Source organism: Artemia sp. Qi Xiang Cuo, chromosome 3, assembly GCF_049724085.1.
Source record: "Artemia sp. Qi Xiang Cuo chromosome 3, ASM4972408v1, whole genome shotgun sequence".
Classification (NCBI taxonomy): domain Eukaryota; kingdom Metazoa; phylum Arthropoda; class Branchiopoda; order Anostraca; family Artemiidae; genus Artemia; species Artemia sp. Qi Xiang Cuo.
Window position 1 is genome coordinate 74,923,068 of NC_142796.1, and position 16,584 is coordinate 74,939,651.

General features: G+C 34.2%; 1 long non-coding RNA gene across 1 annotated transcript; it reads right to left on the reverse strand.

The window, feature by feature from the left end:
• Positions 1 to 9,976: 9,976 nt before the first annotated feature.
• LOC148954526 (uncharacterized) lies at positions 9,977 to 15,427 on the reverse strand. The gene is made up of 2 exons (XR_016141581.1): positions 13,210 to 15,427; positions 9,977 to 10,460 (listed from the first exon to the last, which is right to left on the reverse strand). It is a non-coding gene; the product is annotated as an uncharacterized LOC148954526 (long non-coding RNA).
• Between the last annotated feature and the right edge of the window lie 1,157 nt (positions 15,428 to 16,584).

Consider the following 16,584-nt stretch of genomic DNA (forward strand, 5'->3'; position numbering starts at 1 on the left):
AGTTTTATTGTTTAAAGAGTTGTGAAAGTCAAATTTTATTGTTTAAAAAAGAGTTGTGAGAAAGTCAAACTTTAGCGTAAAGAGCGAGGCGTTGAGGAGGGCACAGCCTCTTTCATATACGGAATAATTTCTGTTCGTTTTAAGATTTAATGTCGCTCCTTACTTTCAGTTTAAATTTTTTTTTTATTTAAAGGCTGCGAAAGCGGGGGTTTGGGGGCGGCAGCCCCCAACTGTGCCTCCTAATCCCTGTACGTTTTAAGGTTCGACCTTGTAACTCAGCCTCTTTAACTCTTTAGAAAACGTAGTTTTTTTCGAATATGTCAATATAAAACGAACAGAAATTAATTTAAAAAACTTTTTCCACAAATTGTGTTTTTCAAAGAAAAGTAAAGAACTCCATTAAACAAAAATGATTAAAAATACAATCAAATAATCTACAAAGCTTGAAACTACCACAAATCAGCTTTAATAAATAAATGAAACCCAAAACGAACAAAAAATTACAAAAAATAACCGAGTCATACTCAAAACGAGCAGAAATTAACATAAGTTAGGCGCAAAACCCCTATGCCTTACCAAAGCCAGAACAAAATTTGCACTTTACTGAAAAAATACAAATGAATGTGCATTGTCAGTTTAATATGCATATACTGATATTTAGTAATCAAAATGTTAAAATTATTTGATGTATTAAAGTTATAAAAGTAAAAACATTTATATTTGGAAAAATATGTAATAATAACACTGCACTACTAATTACCGATTTTCATATATGTATTGGAATAAATTAATTTAAAATTAGTTTCTTCAAAGTTTAGTGTTCCAACGTTGAAGCCAAGTTTCGTGTTCAAGAGAATCCTGACTTGTCTACCCGTGAAAAGATCTAATGTCGCTTATGTTTATACGTTCTCTGGAGCACTCGTACCTGTGTCTGTGTTTTTATAATGGGTGAGATAGGGAAAGATCATACTGCTAATTATATATACAGTGGTTGCTTTGGTGTTCTCATCGAAGTAACTCTAATAGCTTCTTGTCCCTACGTGGACCGGTGAGACAATTATATTAATATTGTTGGTGTTTTTTGTTTGTTTAGTTTTTATTTCTTTGTTTATCTTTTGCTGAGGACGCCTAGCTTGCATAAAGGCCAAATATCAACGTTGTTTTCGTCTTTCATTTTTTCTCTCTACTGGCTGCAGCCTTATTTGTTGTCTTTTCATTGAGTTTTACCTCTCTTTGTTGTTTTCTATTTTGCAATAAAAAATAAATTTCTGAAATAGGGAGTTTTGAAAAACTTGAAACTTTGGCAAAAAAAAACGAACAGAAATTAATTTAAAAAAAGTTTCCGAAAAAGAATTTTTCTAAAGAAAATTAAAGGCCCTATTAAACTTAAGATCAGAAAAAATAGAAACCTGCAATAATTCAAACTCAAAACAATCAGAAATTACTACTAAAGAATATACAAAACCCAAAACAGAAATTATATAAACTATCCTAGCAAAAAAACATACAACAGGTATTAATATAAATGAATAAATAAATCTCAAAACAAGTAAATCGTAAGTTTAATTTGCAAATGAAGCTTAAAACGAACAAAAATATCTTGCTATTGAGGCATAAACGAAACCCAAACGAACAGAAATTAAATAAACAGTCATAGCAAACAAACAAACAATAGTTACTAATATAAAGGAGTACAAAAAATCTTAAAACCAGTGAAACTTAAACTGAGTATGCAAATCCAGGTTGAAACGAACAAAAATCTCTACAAAGAAGAGTTTGGGTTTTGTCTCCTTTCATAGGCAGCGTGATAGCGCTGCCTAAGTAAAGAACGATGTGGGCACACTGTTTTTTTGTTATTTTTTTTCCTCCATACCCGGGCACTTCGTATTGAAGGAGTTGTCGAAGAAACTTTGAAAAGGGCTCATTCGATTGGAAATTGGAGTGGCTAGTGCCCTTTTTAATAGTCAAAAGTGATTGGAGTGCAACTACCCCCCCCCAGCCAATCATTCCCCCAAACACATCCAATCAAAATTTTGAGATAGGCATTTTGTTCAGCGTAGTTGATTTCCAGATAGTTTTTAGGAGGACACTCCCCCACAACCCTCGGGGCAATGGTTTTAGTTATGCCCTGAGGGTATATAAGAAAAATGTTGGCACAAAGTATCATTTATTATTTTTTTTTCCTTGGAGCAGGGCACTTCGTATCGAAGAAGTTGTTTTAGAAACTTCGAAAAGGGCTCATTCAATTGGAAATTGGAGTGGCTTATGCCCTTTTTAATAGTTACAAGTTATTGGTGGGCAACTAACACCCCTTCAACGCCAATCATTTTCCCAAACAAATCCACTCAAAATTTTATATTGCCACTTTGTTAGACGTAGTTGCTTGCCGGATAGAAACAATGTTTTGGAGGAGGAAACTCCCCCACAGCCGTCAGGGTAAGGTTTGTAAGTTGTGCCCTGGGGAATTATAGGTTTTTATAGAAGGCGTCGTAGAAACTTCAAAAAACGCTCATTCGATTAGAATTTAAAAGGGCTTGTGCCCTTTTTAATTGTCGAAAGTGTTTGGTGGGCAACTAGCCCCCCCCCCCACGCCCATCGTTCCCCCAAACACATCCAATCAAAATTTTGAAGTAGCCGTTTTGTTCAGTGTAGTTGATTCCCAGATAGAAAATATGTTTTTGAGGAGAACATTCCCCCACAAAACTCGGAACAATGGTTGTAAGTTATGCCCTGGGGGCATGTAAGGTTTTTATAGAAGGCGTTGTCGTAGAAACTTCAAAAAAGGCTCAATCAATTGGAAATTCAAAGGGCTAGTGCCCTGTTTAATAGTCGAAAGTGATTGGGGGGCAACTAGTCCGACCCCACTCCCATCATTCCACTAAACACCTCCAATCAAAATTTTGAGATAGCCATTTTGTTCAACGTAGTTGATTTCAAGATAAAAATTATGATTTTGAGGAGGACACTCCCCCACAGCCTTCAGGGCAAGGGTTGTAAGTTATGCCCTGGGAGCATATAAGGTTTTTATAGAAGGCGTCGTAGAAACTTCAAAAAAGGCTCATTCGATTGGAAATTGAAATGACCAGTGCCCTTTTTAATAGTCGGAAGTGATTGGAGGGCACCTAGCCCCCCCCCACGCCCATCATTCCCCCACGCCCAACCAATCAAAGATTTTAGATATCCAATTTTTTAATCGGGGTTTATTTGAAGATAGAAATTAGGATTTTGAGGAAGACACTCCCCCACAACCCCCGGGACAAGGGTTGTAAGTTATGCCCTGGGGGTATATAAAGTTTTTATAGAGCACTTTGTCGTAGAAATTTCAAAAAGGGATCATTCGATTGGAAATCGAAAGGGCTAGTGCCCTTTTTAATAGTCTAAAGTGACTGGAAGGCAATTAACACGCCTTCCACTCCCACCATTTCCCCAAACCCATCCATTAAAAATTTTTAGATCGCCAATTTGTCCCACGCCGTTAAAAATTATTGAACTTATAACTTTTAGCAGGACACTCCCCCCCCCCCCACAGTCTTCAGGGCAAGGGTTATAATTAATGCCCTGGGGGTATAAAAGGTTTTTATTGAAATCTTTGTCGTAGAAACTTGAATTAAGGGATCATTCGATTTGAAATACAAAGGGCTAGTACCATTTTTAATAGTCGAAAGCGATTTGAGGGCAACTAACCCCCCTCTCACGCCCACCTTATCCCAAAAAACATCAAACCAAAATTTGTATATAGCCATTTTTTCATCGTAGTTGAAAGTTTAGAAAAGTAGGTCTTTAAGGATGACAACCCCTCCCCCCAAAGCCCTCAGGGCAAGGGTTGTAAGTTATGCCCTGAGGGCACATAAGTTTTTATTGAAAGTGTTGTAATAGAAACTTCAAAAGGGCTCATTCAATTGGAAATTGAAAGGGCTAGTGCCTTTTTTAATAGATGAAAGTGATTGAATAGCGACTAACGCCCCTCTCACGACCACCATTTTCCCAAACAAATTCAATCAAAATTCTGAGAAATCTATTTTGTTGAACAAAGTTGAACGTTCTGGAAATTAGGTCTTTTAGGATGATAACCCCCTCAGAGCCCTCAGTGAGAGGGTTGTAAGTTGTGCCCTGGGGGCATATAAGGTTTATATAGAAAGTTGTTGTATAAATCATAGGCAGCACGATCACGCTGCCAAAATAAAGAACGATGTTGGCACAATCTATTTTTTTTTCATCCCCGGGCACTTTGTATCAAAGGAGTTGTCGAAACTTCGAAAAGGGCTCATTCGATTGGAAATTGGAGTGACTAGTGCCCTTTTTAATAGTCGAAAGTGATTGGAGGGCAACTAACCCCCCATATTCTCCCAAACACATCTAATCAAAAATTTTAGAGAGCCATTTTGTTCAGTGTAGTTGATTTCCAGGAATATTTAGTTGGGTGTTGAACTAAACCAAATCGAACTATGAGTAAGTAGATTTTCAAAAAGGTGACAAAGCAAAATTTCAAGAACGGCTTAAATTATTAAGCTAGACCTTTAAGGCAGGGGCGTAATTTGCTAGGGGGCAGGAGTTGTAACTACCCCTCCCAGGCCTCGGTTTGTCCTCCCCCCCCCATTTAGTTTCTTCCAAATCTTGTCAAAACTAATCTGCATAATTCAAGCATCAAAAGAAACAGTTCATTTTTTTTAGTTTATATCTATCTTTATAACACTATAAAGTACCTTTATACTACTAAATAGAACCAAATGGCTTATTATTTAGTTTTTACTGCCATTTTCATTTGATATGGGAAAATTGGCTTCAACTTTGCCCCCCTCCCCTATGATTTTGATGAAATTACGCCACTGGTTTAAGGGTAAGCTGTGGCAAATTATGAACTAGCCAGAAGGTGCTATGCGTATACTATTGAACCACCACTACAGTTACTTTAAATAATAGCACTAAAGGTATTAAGGCGAAATTTTTTCGGATCGGTCAGGGAGTTTCAATTCAAAGAAAAAAATTATTTATATTCAGGTATTCAATTGAACATGTAAGCAAAATAATAGGCAGTTCCACTCCATACTAGCTAGAAATATAATTTACACTTTTATAGGACCTAATTTAACTGGAAATAAAAACTTTGAGTGCCCTTTTTAATAGTCAAAAGTGATTGGAGGACAAGCAGCCCTATGTTTCTAGGTCCAGTAATTATGTCTCTAGGAATATTGGATATATCAACCCTCCACAGCTATGTAATTTGCCCACTATGCTTTAAAACGAAATCGAAAGGCACTTTGTGTATGGTTGCCAATAAGAAACCTCAGCAATGTCTTCAGAACGACTGGGGGGTACTTTGTTAGAACTTTTAGGCTACTACTATAACTGTTTCTGCTCTTATAATTTAAATAAATCAAATGAGGCGAAACGAATCCAGGATGTCAAAGAGCATAGATAGAATTTTTGGGAATGGTATTGTTTTATTTTTTTCAGGTCAACTTGAAGAGGAATAAAACAAAATTAAACAATACCATTTGTGTTACGATTAAAAATAGTTGAAAAAGTTTGCCCAACATACAAATGGTAAGCCAAACCATGGATTCTATAGAAAAAAAGGAAAATATATATAAAAAAAAATTCCACAAAAAAACTATGTCAATAAAAACGAACAAAAATTAATTAAAAGATATTTTCCACAAATTAAGTTTTTCAAAGAAAAGAAGAGCTCCATTAAACCAAAAATGAGCAGAAATAAAGTCATACTATTTTACAGCCATAAAACAGCCACAAATCATCGTCAATAAATAAATAAAACTAAAAACAAGCAGAAATTGTAATAAATAACCGAGTCAAACTCAAAACAAGTAAAAATTAACATGAGCAGGGTTGACAACTCCCATGCCTTCTCAAGACAAGAACACAATTTGCCCTTAACTAAAAAAAAAACAATGATATTAGATTGTCAGTTTTTTTAAACTAAAAAAAGTGAAAATACTTTTGAAGCATTTTGTTTTCAGTAAAGTGCAAATAGGTTTTGGTACTAAGAGGGCATGGGGGCTGTCAGTTCCACTCATGTTTTGCTCCTTTTGAGTTTGGCTCTGTATTTATTGTAATTTCTGTTCTTTTTGTGTTTCACTTATTTATTGATGGTGATTTTTGGTCGTTTTACGCTTGGACAATTGTTTTACAGATTTACAGAAGCAGTTATACAAATTTACTACCCAGCAGTGATGCCAAACGTGGTACAATTGTACCATTTTGGTACATTTCACCTTTACTGGTACAAATCCCACAAAATATGGTACATTTTATAAAATTATGGTACAATTCAGTATTTTTGTACCTATGTTTGTATTCTTCCATCAACAAATATTTCATTTCACCCTGATCTGTTCAGCACAGTCAAGATAAGAGACAGACAAGTAGTCACCTATTTTTATCGACCAAAGGTCGATAAAAACATCTTTCTATGTATCAAGTCTTACCGATTGAAAATGAAAGACTAAAAAAAAAAACTATAATGACATTTGGATTAGTGATAGTTGGAAATCTAGTGGAATAAAAATAAAGTCAACCACCCAAGGTGGTTGTGGATGGGGGTAATTGCGGGTGGGGCACTTGCAATTGAGTCAAGGTCTAAAGCAATGATATAGATTTGATACATTAATGAACATATATTATTGTCAGATATTAAATAATCGTCCTGTTGTTTATATTTAAGTCTCTTAACTAAAATAGCTGCTAACCACTGAGTTAGGTGAATGCTGTGAACTTGAGTGCCTCTTCTCTTCTGAATGAGTTGACAAAAGGTTTCAGTCTGCATTTGATTACTCAGATTCTGAAACAGGAAAGATGACCTATTTCAGGCAAATTGCAGACTCATGTAAATATTGGGCTGTTCCTGTATCAGTGGTTAAACAAAAAAACTAGTTGTTTCAACTGAAAGTAAGGAGCAACATTAAAACTTAAAACGAACCGAAATTATCATAGACAGCGCAATCACGCTGCGTAAGTAAAGATAGATGTTGGCACAATACATTATATTTTTTCCTTTAGACCAGGGCCCTTCGTATCGAAGGAGTCGTCGTAGAAAATTCGAAAAAGGTTCATTCGATTGGAATGGCTAATGCCCTTTTTACTAGTGGAAAGTGATTGGAGGGCAACTATTCCCTCTCCCACGCCCACTCTCGCATTCACCCATTATGTTTAAAAACTAGATTTTGCCTTTAGATTAAATAAAAATGAACTGTGTTAATGCTTATTCCCAATAAGGCATCTCAGCAGTATCCCAAGAACGACTAAGGGTAATATGCTCAAACTTTCGGGGCTACTTCTGCTCTTAAAATTTAGCCAAATCAAAATAGCGTAAGTGTATCCAAGCCGTCAAAGAAAGTAAACAAATTTTTTGCAAATGGTATCAAGTTTTCTGTTTCAGGTCAACTAGAGGAGGTATGAAACTAAACTAAACACTACTATTTGTGTCCAGATTTTTAAAAGGGTGTTCAGCCACTGTCAGGAGTAATGTACTGTATTAGAAGAGAAAGTAAAACAAGGAAATGGAGAAGGAAAAAGTGTCTTGTACAAAATTTTCATGGATAGTACTTAACGTCAGTGACGATCCGCGTGTTACGCGAAGCTTAAAAAACAAAAAAAAATTGAGATAAGGTACATTTTTCATGCATTTTGTTTTGAGGTGTTGGTAACACTGCTACCCAGCTATTTTATTACGGTACCTAGAAAAGAAAAAGGATGTCAATTATCTGAAGATAACAGATTTACTCAGAAACTTTGTTTTGACGACCTAAAAAAGTTTAAGAAAGTTAAATGTCGAGGACTGGCCAAATACATCATAAAAGGTAAAAACTATAAAAGATTTGGAATGCCTCGTCAAAGATATTTTTCTCTGCAGATACTTATACTTAAGATTAGTAAACCCCTTTATGCTTGCTGGTACATTGTATTACAGGTTAAATCCAATATCGCTTCCCTCAAAAAATAAAAATAACAAGCACAAATTTTGAATTATGGTACAAACTCTGAACAAATATTAATTTAAAAACCAATGTTTAGAATAAAATATATACAACGACTCTTGGGGTTGGGGAATCATCCATAAAGAGGAAGGATGAGACGGATAGGACAATTTTTGTGGATGAAGCATGACAGATTGCCCTCTCCTTAAAATCTTGCTCTTTACGCTGAAAAATGACTATTTATCCAAATTTTTTCAATAACAACTCCTGACACCTAAGGGCCGGCCAGTGCAAAAAATTTTAGCTCGAAGATTAAAGGTATTGAGGAGGGGGACAACCCTTAATACACGAAATAATTTCTGTTCGTTTTGAGTTTTAATATTGCTCCTAACTTTCAGATGAGAGAACTCGTTTTATTTAAATATAACTTTTAAAAGAAAAGGAGATAGGTAAGAAAGAAATTACTTCTGGTGTAATTTTTGAACTTTCCAAATGGGAATTAACTAAACTTTACAAAGAAGGGATAATAGATTAATAAAAGTCTCAATTTTGAATATAAAACGAAACATGAGAACTAGATTAAACTGCAATGGAAGGATTTTTAAGAAAATAAAAGTCATTAGTTTAACCACGACAAGCTTCAATTATGAAGTTCATTAATCAGATTTAAAAAAAGCTTAGAAAGCAAACGGTCTTCCTCTAATTATTGGGATTACTGTATACGCACTCTCCCGCAATTCTCATTACTGGAAAAAAGAATAGTAAAACATTCAGTGGGTATTCTCTAACATAAATATCAATTTCGAAACATAGTGCACTAAACTATAAATAGTTTAAAAAATGAAGCACGTCCATAAAGCTTCTTCAGCTAACTTTATTTGTCGATGGCAATAATACAAATGCTCCTAATTATTTATGCAATTACTGGAGTCCTCTGCTGTATTACTCTCACCCATTCCGTGGGTGATGACGGTCACCGCATATGTGACCGAAATATCTGGTATTTTTGTGAATCTCTTATCATCATCACTGTCTATTAAAAGGATTTTATTCCTATTTGTACTTTTATTTAAACCAATGATTAAAGAACCTCCTAATTCAAGTTCGTTGTGGTTAAACTAAAGGCTTTTATTTTCTTAGAAATCATTCCATTGCAGTTAAATATAGTTCCAATGTTCCGATTTATGTTCAAAATTGAGTCTTTTAATAATCAATTATTCCTCATTTGTACAGTTTAGTTAATTTTCATTTAGAACGTTCAAAAATTACACCATAAGTATTTTCTTCCTTACCTATCTCCGTTTCTTTTAAAATTTATATTAAAAAAAAAAAAAAAAACAAGTTCTGTCAAATGAAAGTTAGGAGCAATATTAAGGCTCAAAACAGACATAAATAATTTTTTGTATTAAGGGATTGTTCCCCTCCTCAATACCTTTAATTTTCGGGTGAATTTTTTTTTCATTTTTAGATAAGCTTCCTATTCTTATTGTACGGCCCTTTTGTTTAAGGAGTTGTTATTAAAAAATTGGGATAAATAGTCAAACTTCAGCGTAAAGAGCAAGATTTTAAGGAGAGGGCAACCTGTCATGCTTCATCCATAAAAATTGTCCTAGCCGTCTCATCCTCCCTCATTAGGAATAACTCCCAAAAACCAAGAGTCGTTGTATATCTGTTATTCTAAATATTTGTTTTAAAATGAATATTGGTTCAAAGAGCTTGTAACATAATTCAAAATTTGTGTTTCTTGATTTTTCTTTATGATTTTCTTTTATTTCTTTTTTTAACCTGTAACACAATGAACCAAGAAGTGTGGTTAAACTGAGGTTATTAATAAAGCAGCATAGATTAATGATCGCAAATATGTGGCACTTCTTTTTCTAATATTTTCCAATGACGAATTTCAGAACTAGGATTCTGAGCAAGATTCTAGGATTCTCTCCAACTCATTCGATCTTTTTATTAGTGTCCCTTAAATAATACTTGACTCTAGGAACTTGAAGTAGTAAGTATATGATAAGCGATAAGAAAACCAAATAATAAAGTTTTACTCTAGTTGCTGAATTTTTATTAAAATACAAGGAAAACAAAATGTTCCTTTTTTCAAAATGATTTTTTTTCTCTTGTTTGTTGACTCAGGAAGCGGTTTCATGGCTGAGGAGCAGAGGCCGTACAAGGAGAAGAAGAGCTTGGATGAGCAGTAATTCGTTTATCGAAGGGGTGAGCAAAAAAGATAATTTATTACAAACAATTTTAAGGGTTCTATTTCTTTTAAATTGTAAAAAGGGGAGAGAAAGAAGCATAAACAAATTTACTGAGAACTTAATAAATTTAAGGTTGAGAACCCTTGATTTTTTTTTAAATTTTTAGATTATGAGAAGCCTGTTCTATTGCAACGACTTTCTATGTAAAAATGAACGCCATTACACAGAAAGACGGCAACAGTAAACAGGCTTCCACAGAGTTTGCTGCGAATTGCTGCGAATTACTGCTCAGCTCTTTGATTCAAAATTCAGCTTGAAATTCAACCTAGAAGAGAAAAAGGACGTCAATCGATTGAAGATACAAGAGATGTAAGGAAGTGATAAAAAAAGAAAAGAAAAAACAGTGCTAAAACTTAAAAGAAGACCAAATTTTTATTATGAATTATTATTTATGACTGGTTACCTGTAACTAAACTATTTTTTTCACAAGTCTCAAACAAACATGAATAATAGCCGCAATAAATTATAAATTGACGTTTTAAATATAACTGTTTTTGTATAAAAAAACACGACTCTGTTCCTTTCAGTTTTGGGCTATCTTTAAAAGTTTAGAAAATTCTAAATGCGTTTAACTTCATTATTTATGATGCTTCTTAGAACCTCACATCTGTGTGAATCATAAATGTTTGGTTTGGTGGGCGGAATTGGGCTGCCCTACATTTAATTGTTTCAATAGAATATTATTAAGATAATATGCTTTTACAAAAAAAATCTTTCTTTTCCTATTTAATTTTTTTTTATGATGCCGCCACCTTTAGATTTTTTAGTCTGTCTCTAGCATTAGCTGAAATGTAACTATAATATAATAGAAACAAAGTTTTATCCTTTCCTTGAAGAACCAGGTTACACAAATCAATATATGTTGATCAAAACAGGTACATAATAAAATTAACACTATTATTTAACACTATTATAATAGTGTTAAAATTAACACTATTATAATAGTGTTAAAATTAACACTATTATAATAGTGTTAATAATTAACACTAAAATTTACTATGCGCTATTAGGCTAGTTATTATATCTATGCTCTTCGAACACCTGGCGCAGAAGTAGTAACAGTAGTAGCCCCAAAAAAGCTTCAACTTAATTTCCTAGCTGTTCTCAATATATTGCCTAAGTGTCTTATTGGCAACCGCAAATACAACACTTTTTTATTTAGTTTTAAAGTAGCATTTAGTTATGTAGCATACTGGGCCAATTGCATAATTGTGGGAGGTTGACATGTCCAATATCCCTTTGGACTGAGTTGCTGGACCGTTTTACTATGGTGAGCAAAATACTCGTCTCAAAATTTTGACTGGATATGTTTAGGAAATAAATCCACTAGAGAGAAAAGGCCAAAAAACATAGTTTAAAGACATCCAAAATAACTGGTTGGAAGAAAACTGAGCATAAACATCTTATAGATTGTTATATGTATTAATGAAAGCAATTTTTTCTACAGAGAATGGAGCCCATACCCTAGTGCCCCATAAAAAAGATAAATCAGTATTTTTTATCGATATTTATTTTTCGTTCTCTTTATTTCTTATTTTTGTCTCCTCCTCCTGTTTGACCAGTTTTTATCTTCTTAATTTTTTTCTTGACTTTATGCAGTCAAATTATATATATATATATATATATATATATATATATATATATATATATATATATATATATATATATATATATATATATATATATATATATATATATATATATATATATATATATATATATATATATATATATATATATATATATATATATATATATATATATATATATATATATATTTCGTTCCTTTTTGACTTTTAATTTACTTTTTACAGTTAAATTATTGACTCGCAAATGATTATTCATTGTGATTTTTCTTTTTCGTTGTTGTTTTTGCCAGTTCTTCTGTATTCATATGATTTGTCTGAGTCTGAGTGAGAAGCTTTCAAGCTGAGAAGAGATACAATCTTCTGATTAAAATAAACAATCTTCGCTAACGAGGTTTAAACTGGTCCACCCATTGTAAGAGAGGCAGCTATACAAGGCCATTAGGCTTCTTTCTGTTTTCGTTTCTTCATTTTTAAACTTGAAGTGTTCTGTATGGCCTTGAATAAATTACAAACATCTAAGCACAGCTTAGATAAGATTCAATTTAATTCTGTTTATCACAAAATGATATAACACAAAACATTAATCCAAGTGGCTGCACAAAGATAGACATAAAAGCAATTGATACTGGGCAACCACATACATAACAAACACTTAACAAACAGAACTCTTTACAAACGAACAAAACAAACAAAAATCAAAATAAATAATAATAAATAAATAACCAAATTATGACCAATCTCTAATCACAAAAAAAAAATCTATGAACCAAGACCCAAAATAAAATATTTCATTTTTCTTTTAAACAAACCAAGGTGCTCCTCCGCTCAAATGCTCACTGAAAGAGAATCCCAAACCTTAGGACCTATATATCTGACAGAAAATGTGAACTTACGCCTAAATAACGAAACTTACACCTAATCAGATGATATATAGTTTTATTTTTCAATTTTAACTTAAAAACTTTTTATACGCTAGCACTAAGACTCTAAACTAATATTGTGAGTAAGAATAGCTGGAGTGATCAGAAGGAATCTTTAGGTGTGATTTTGGAAAGGATTTCTGCACAAGTAAATGCCAAGACCGTACTTAATTAACTGTTTTAGCATTAATTTGTTTTACCTATTCAAAGGGGACACAAAATAATTCTACATGGTTATAAGGAGCATATTCGATAAGAAACGAGGGAAAAATTGTAATCCTAAAAAAAAAAAAAAGTACCTAAGAGGCATTATGTACAGCAAGTCAAAGAAAAACAAATATCTTACTTAACCAGGAGTAGTAGGAAGTTCCTCCGGTCAGAACCCTAAGTAACACTAATTAGACATTTGCTTCAGGAAACAGAGACATCTGTAAAACAAAATAACAGGGAGGAAGGGATCAAGTTACAAAAAGTGCGACAAAAAATATGAGAAAAACAAACTTACAGTTTCATCAAATACTTTTGTGAATGCATACTGCATAACCTTTGCATTTTGCGTTTGCGATCGGACAGCTAGGCTACTACCAGGAGGGGTAATTTCTAACGTTTTATCATCTAGGACTCTAATGCATCTTTCTTCAACTAAAAAAGAAATAATAAAATACTGAAATGATCCTGTTAAATCTGAAACTACTTAACATTCCATAATGATAATTTGTCATAAATATATTATGCAACATACTGAACCAATTCTGTGAAACCTGTAACTTTTAGTCCATTGTTAACACTGGGTTTAAGCTTTGGCTCCATTCTCCATCTATGGAGTGCACAGATCCCTGGATTACCTTGTTGCTTTGTTGGCTAACCACGTGGCTAAAGTGTCTTTCTACCTGGTTCCACAGTCAAAAGTAAATGCGCCTTGGATTGGACTGATTAAATGTGAACAACTTTTTGCTTGTTCCTAGACTACAAAGACAGATCCGTTCACGGTAACCGTAATGTAGGAAGCATCAAGCTTCCTACATAATAATGACGTTTGATAGGTATCTTTAATTGGTTAAAGAGACACTCTGGGTCAAGGTGAAACTCCCAAATAAGTTTGTGATTATTATTAAAATGTATATTCCTCCAAATTATAAGATAGTCAGCTACCTTGAAGCCTCTGTTGATTACGTGATTAAATCTCCCAAATTCAGTCACCATTTTAAATGGCAATTTCAATATCCACCACAAAATGTGGCTTCAAAATAAAATAACTGTCTAAAGTGAACTCACTTGCATGACCCGTCTCTATCCTATAAACTTGAGAAGCTTGTTAATTATGACACATGAATGGGCCCTAATGTGCCTTAACATTCCAACCCAAACAAACATGAGTAGTTTATTCGATAATGCTATAGAGTAGATTGAAATAGTCTTCTGAGAACCCAGAATTGAAAAACCCTTCTCAAAAAAGGTCCTGACAAGGCTATGAAGGCATATTACAATTATATTAGATTTTATCAACACTGGTCTCTCTCTCTGAGCAGAGACCATTGAGAAGAATCCATGAAAGTATCAATGTGTTTGTATGGTTTGCCAATATCGGCAACAATACGAAAAAAAATTCTGCTCCCAACTCCAAAATACTTCCATAAAGAGCAGTGGAGAGTTCGTATGGAGCTCTTGCCAACATCAAAAGTTTTCACGTCTTTCACGTCGAAAGTTTTCACGTCTGGAGAACGTCAAACCATCCTCTTTCTCCAGACTGACGAGGTTAGAGTCCAATATCACAGGCTAAGACTGAGGCTTGTGCTAAGGCCTTTGCCAAATTTTCACGTCTTTGCGACAACACCAAAGTAGTGTCTAATTTCCTTCAATGCACAAAATCCACCCTTAGCCTGTCAGCTACTCTGCTCAGAAAGTTCAGCACATTCCAATCCAAATGCTGTCTTTAAGCACTGTACGTTGAACAAGTCAGTCCTCTATCATATTTCTTCTGGTCTGCTTTCACTCTCGAGCCTTTGCAAGACTGCGAATTCTGCTCCCGTCATCCCTCTTCAAAAGCCAGATAGCAGCCATTTCCATATTATCTCCTGTGTATATCCCAACATGGAACTTTTTTTTTTAAATTAACTTACTTTAAGGACAATACAGCATTCAAACATTTAACAAGTGACTGTCTATTAAGAAACAAAGCTCTGAAGATGGATGGCTGCAAGCCTTTACGTATGTCTTTTGTCAAAATGCTTATTAGCAATAAGCATTATAGATTCTGCCAGAAATGAAAGAATGAATGAATTTCATTGCCTACATTTAAAAGAACAAAGACAGCAAGGAATGGAGAAAAGAAAAATGAAAATAAAACAGCAGACACAATTAATGAATGAACAAGCTAAATTAATACATCGCTAGCTAAGAAAGATGAAGAAAGAGAAGAAAAAATTAACAGCAGAAAGCTAGGGGGAAAGAGTTTACATAAAAAAAAGATATTTTCGAACTGCTGACTACTGCTTTGTACATACTATGCGCAGAGTCTAAAGGCTTTAGGAATTTCTCCCTCCTGATTGATATAACAGACAAGCAATCATTGAGTCCATAACGTGCTGATATCTGTCGGTTTCTTCACCAAAGGAGGAGGCTTACCGTGTATTTTGCAAACTATTAAACATATTACGGATTGTGTTTTTCTCATCAAAAGTAACAATGGGCCAGAAAGGTGACAGGGCTAAAACATGGGGGGGGGGGGGAAGATTTCTAAATTCTTGCCTTAAAAAACCCGGTAAATATTAGATTGAATAAATAAAAAAACCATATGCCATTCTCATTTTCTGTTTAAGATCATTTATTAGAGAAGGCCAGGTAGCTTTAATATTAGATCCAATGGACAAACCAAGACAATTCATTAAAACTATTGCAGTAACTGTATTGCTAACTAGTGTAAAAGTGACAGGCTCTGATTTTTTCTGGTTACAGTTGAAAACACTTACCTCACTCTTGCTGGAATTGAATTCTAAGCCTATGTTAGCAGGTTTCTTGGAAAAAATACTGAAACTACTCTCTATGCCAGGGGTAGCGAACCCAAATTATCTTGCGGGCCACTTTGGAAATGCACCATAACTCCGCGGGCCGCATATAGAACTATATATACCCATGTTATATTTAGACCTATTATAGATATTTTTTGGAGTGACAAATTGACATATAACATATTTTCCTTCATTATATTTTTCATTCGAATTTTCATTCATTAGGCAGGGCAAGAACGATGTTGGCACAATGTATTATTTATTATTTTTTGGGGGGTTGGTCTTAAACCAGGGCACTTCGTATCGAAGGAGTTGTCGTAGAAAGCTCGAAAAGCACTCATTCGATTGGAAATTGGAATGGTTTGTGCCCTTTTTAATAGCCGAAAGTGATTAGAAGGCAACTAACACGACTTCCACACCCACCATTTCCCCAAAAACATCCAATTAAAATTTTGAGACAGTCATTTTGTTCAACGTAGTTGAAACATCAAGAAATTATGCGTTTGAGGAGGACCCCCCCCCCCACCGGACTCCGTGCAAGGGTGGGAATTTAGGCCCTGGGGGGCATAGCAGGTTCTTATTTTAATTCGGGTCGAAGTAGCTTAACAAAGGGCTCAGTCAATTGGAAATTAAAAGGGCTAGTGCCCTTATTAAAAGTCGAATGTGATTGGAGGGCAACTAACCCCCTCTCACGCCCACCATTTCCCCACACATGCGATCAAAATTTTGAGATATCCATTTTGTTATTTGCAGTTGAAAATTTTAGAAATTGAGTTTTTGAGGATGATACCCTTAGGGCAAGGGTTGTAAGTTATGCCCTGGGGGCATATAAGGTTTTTTATAGAAAGCAGTCGTAGAAACTTTAAAAAGGG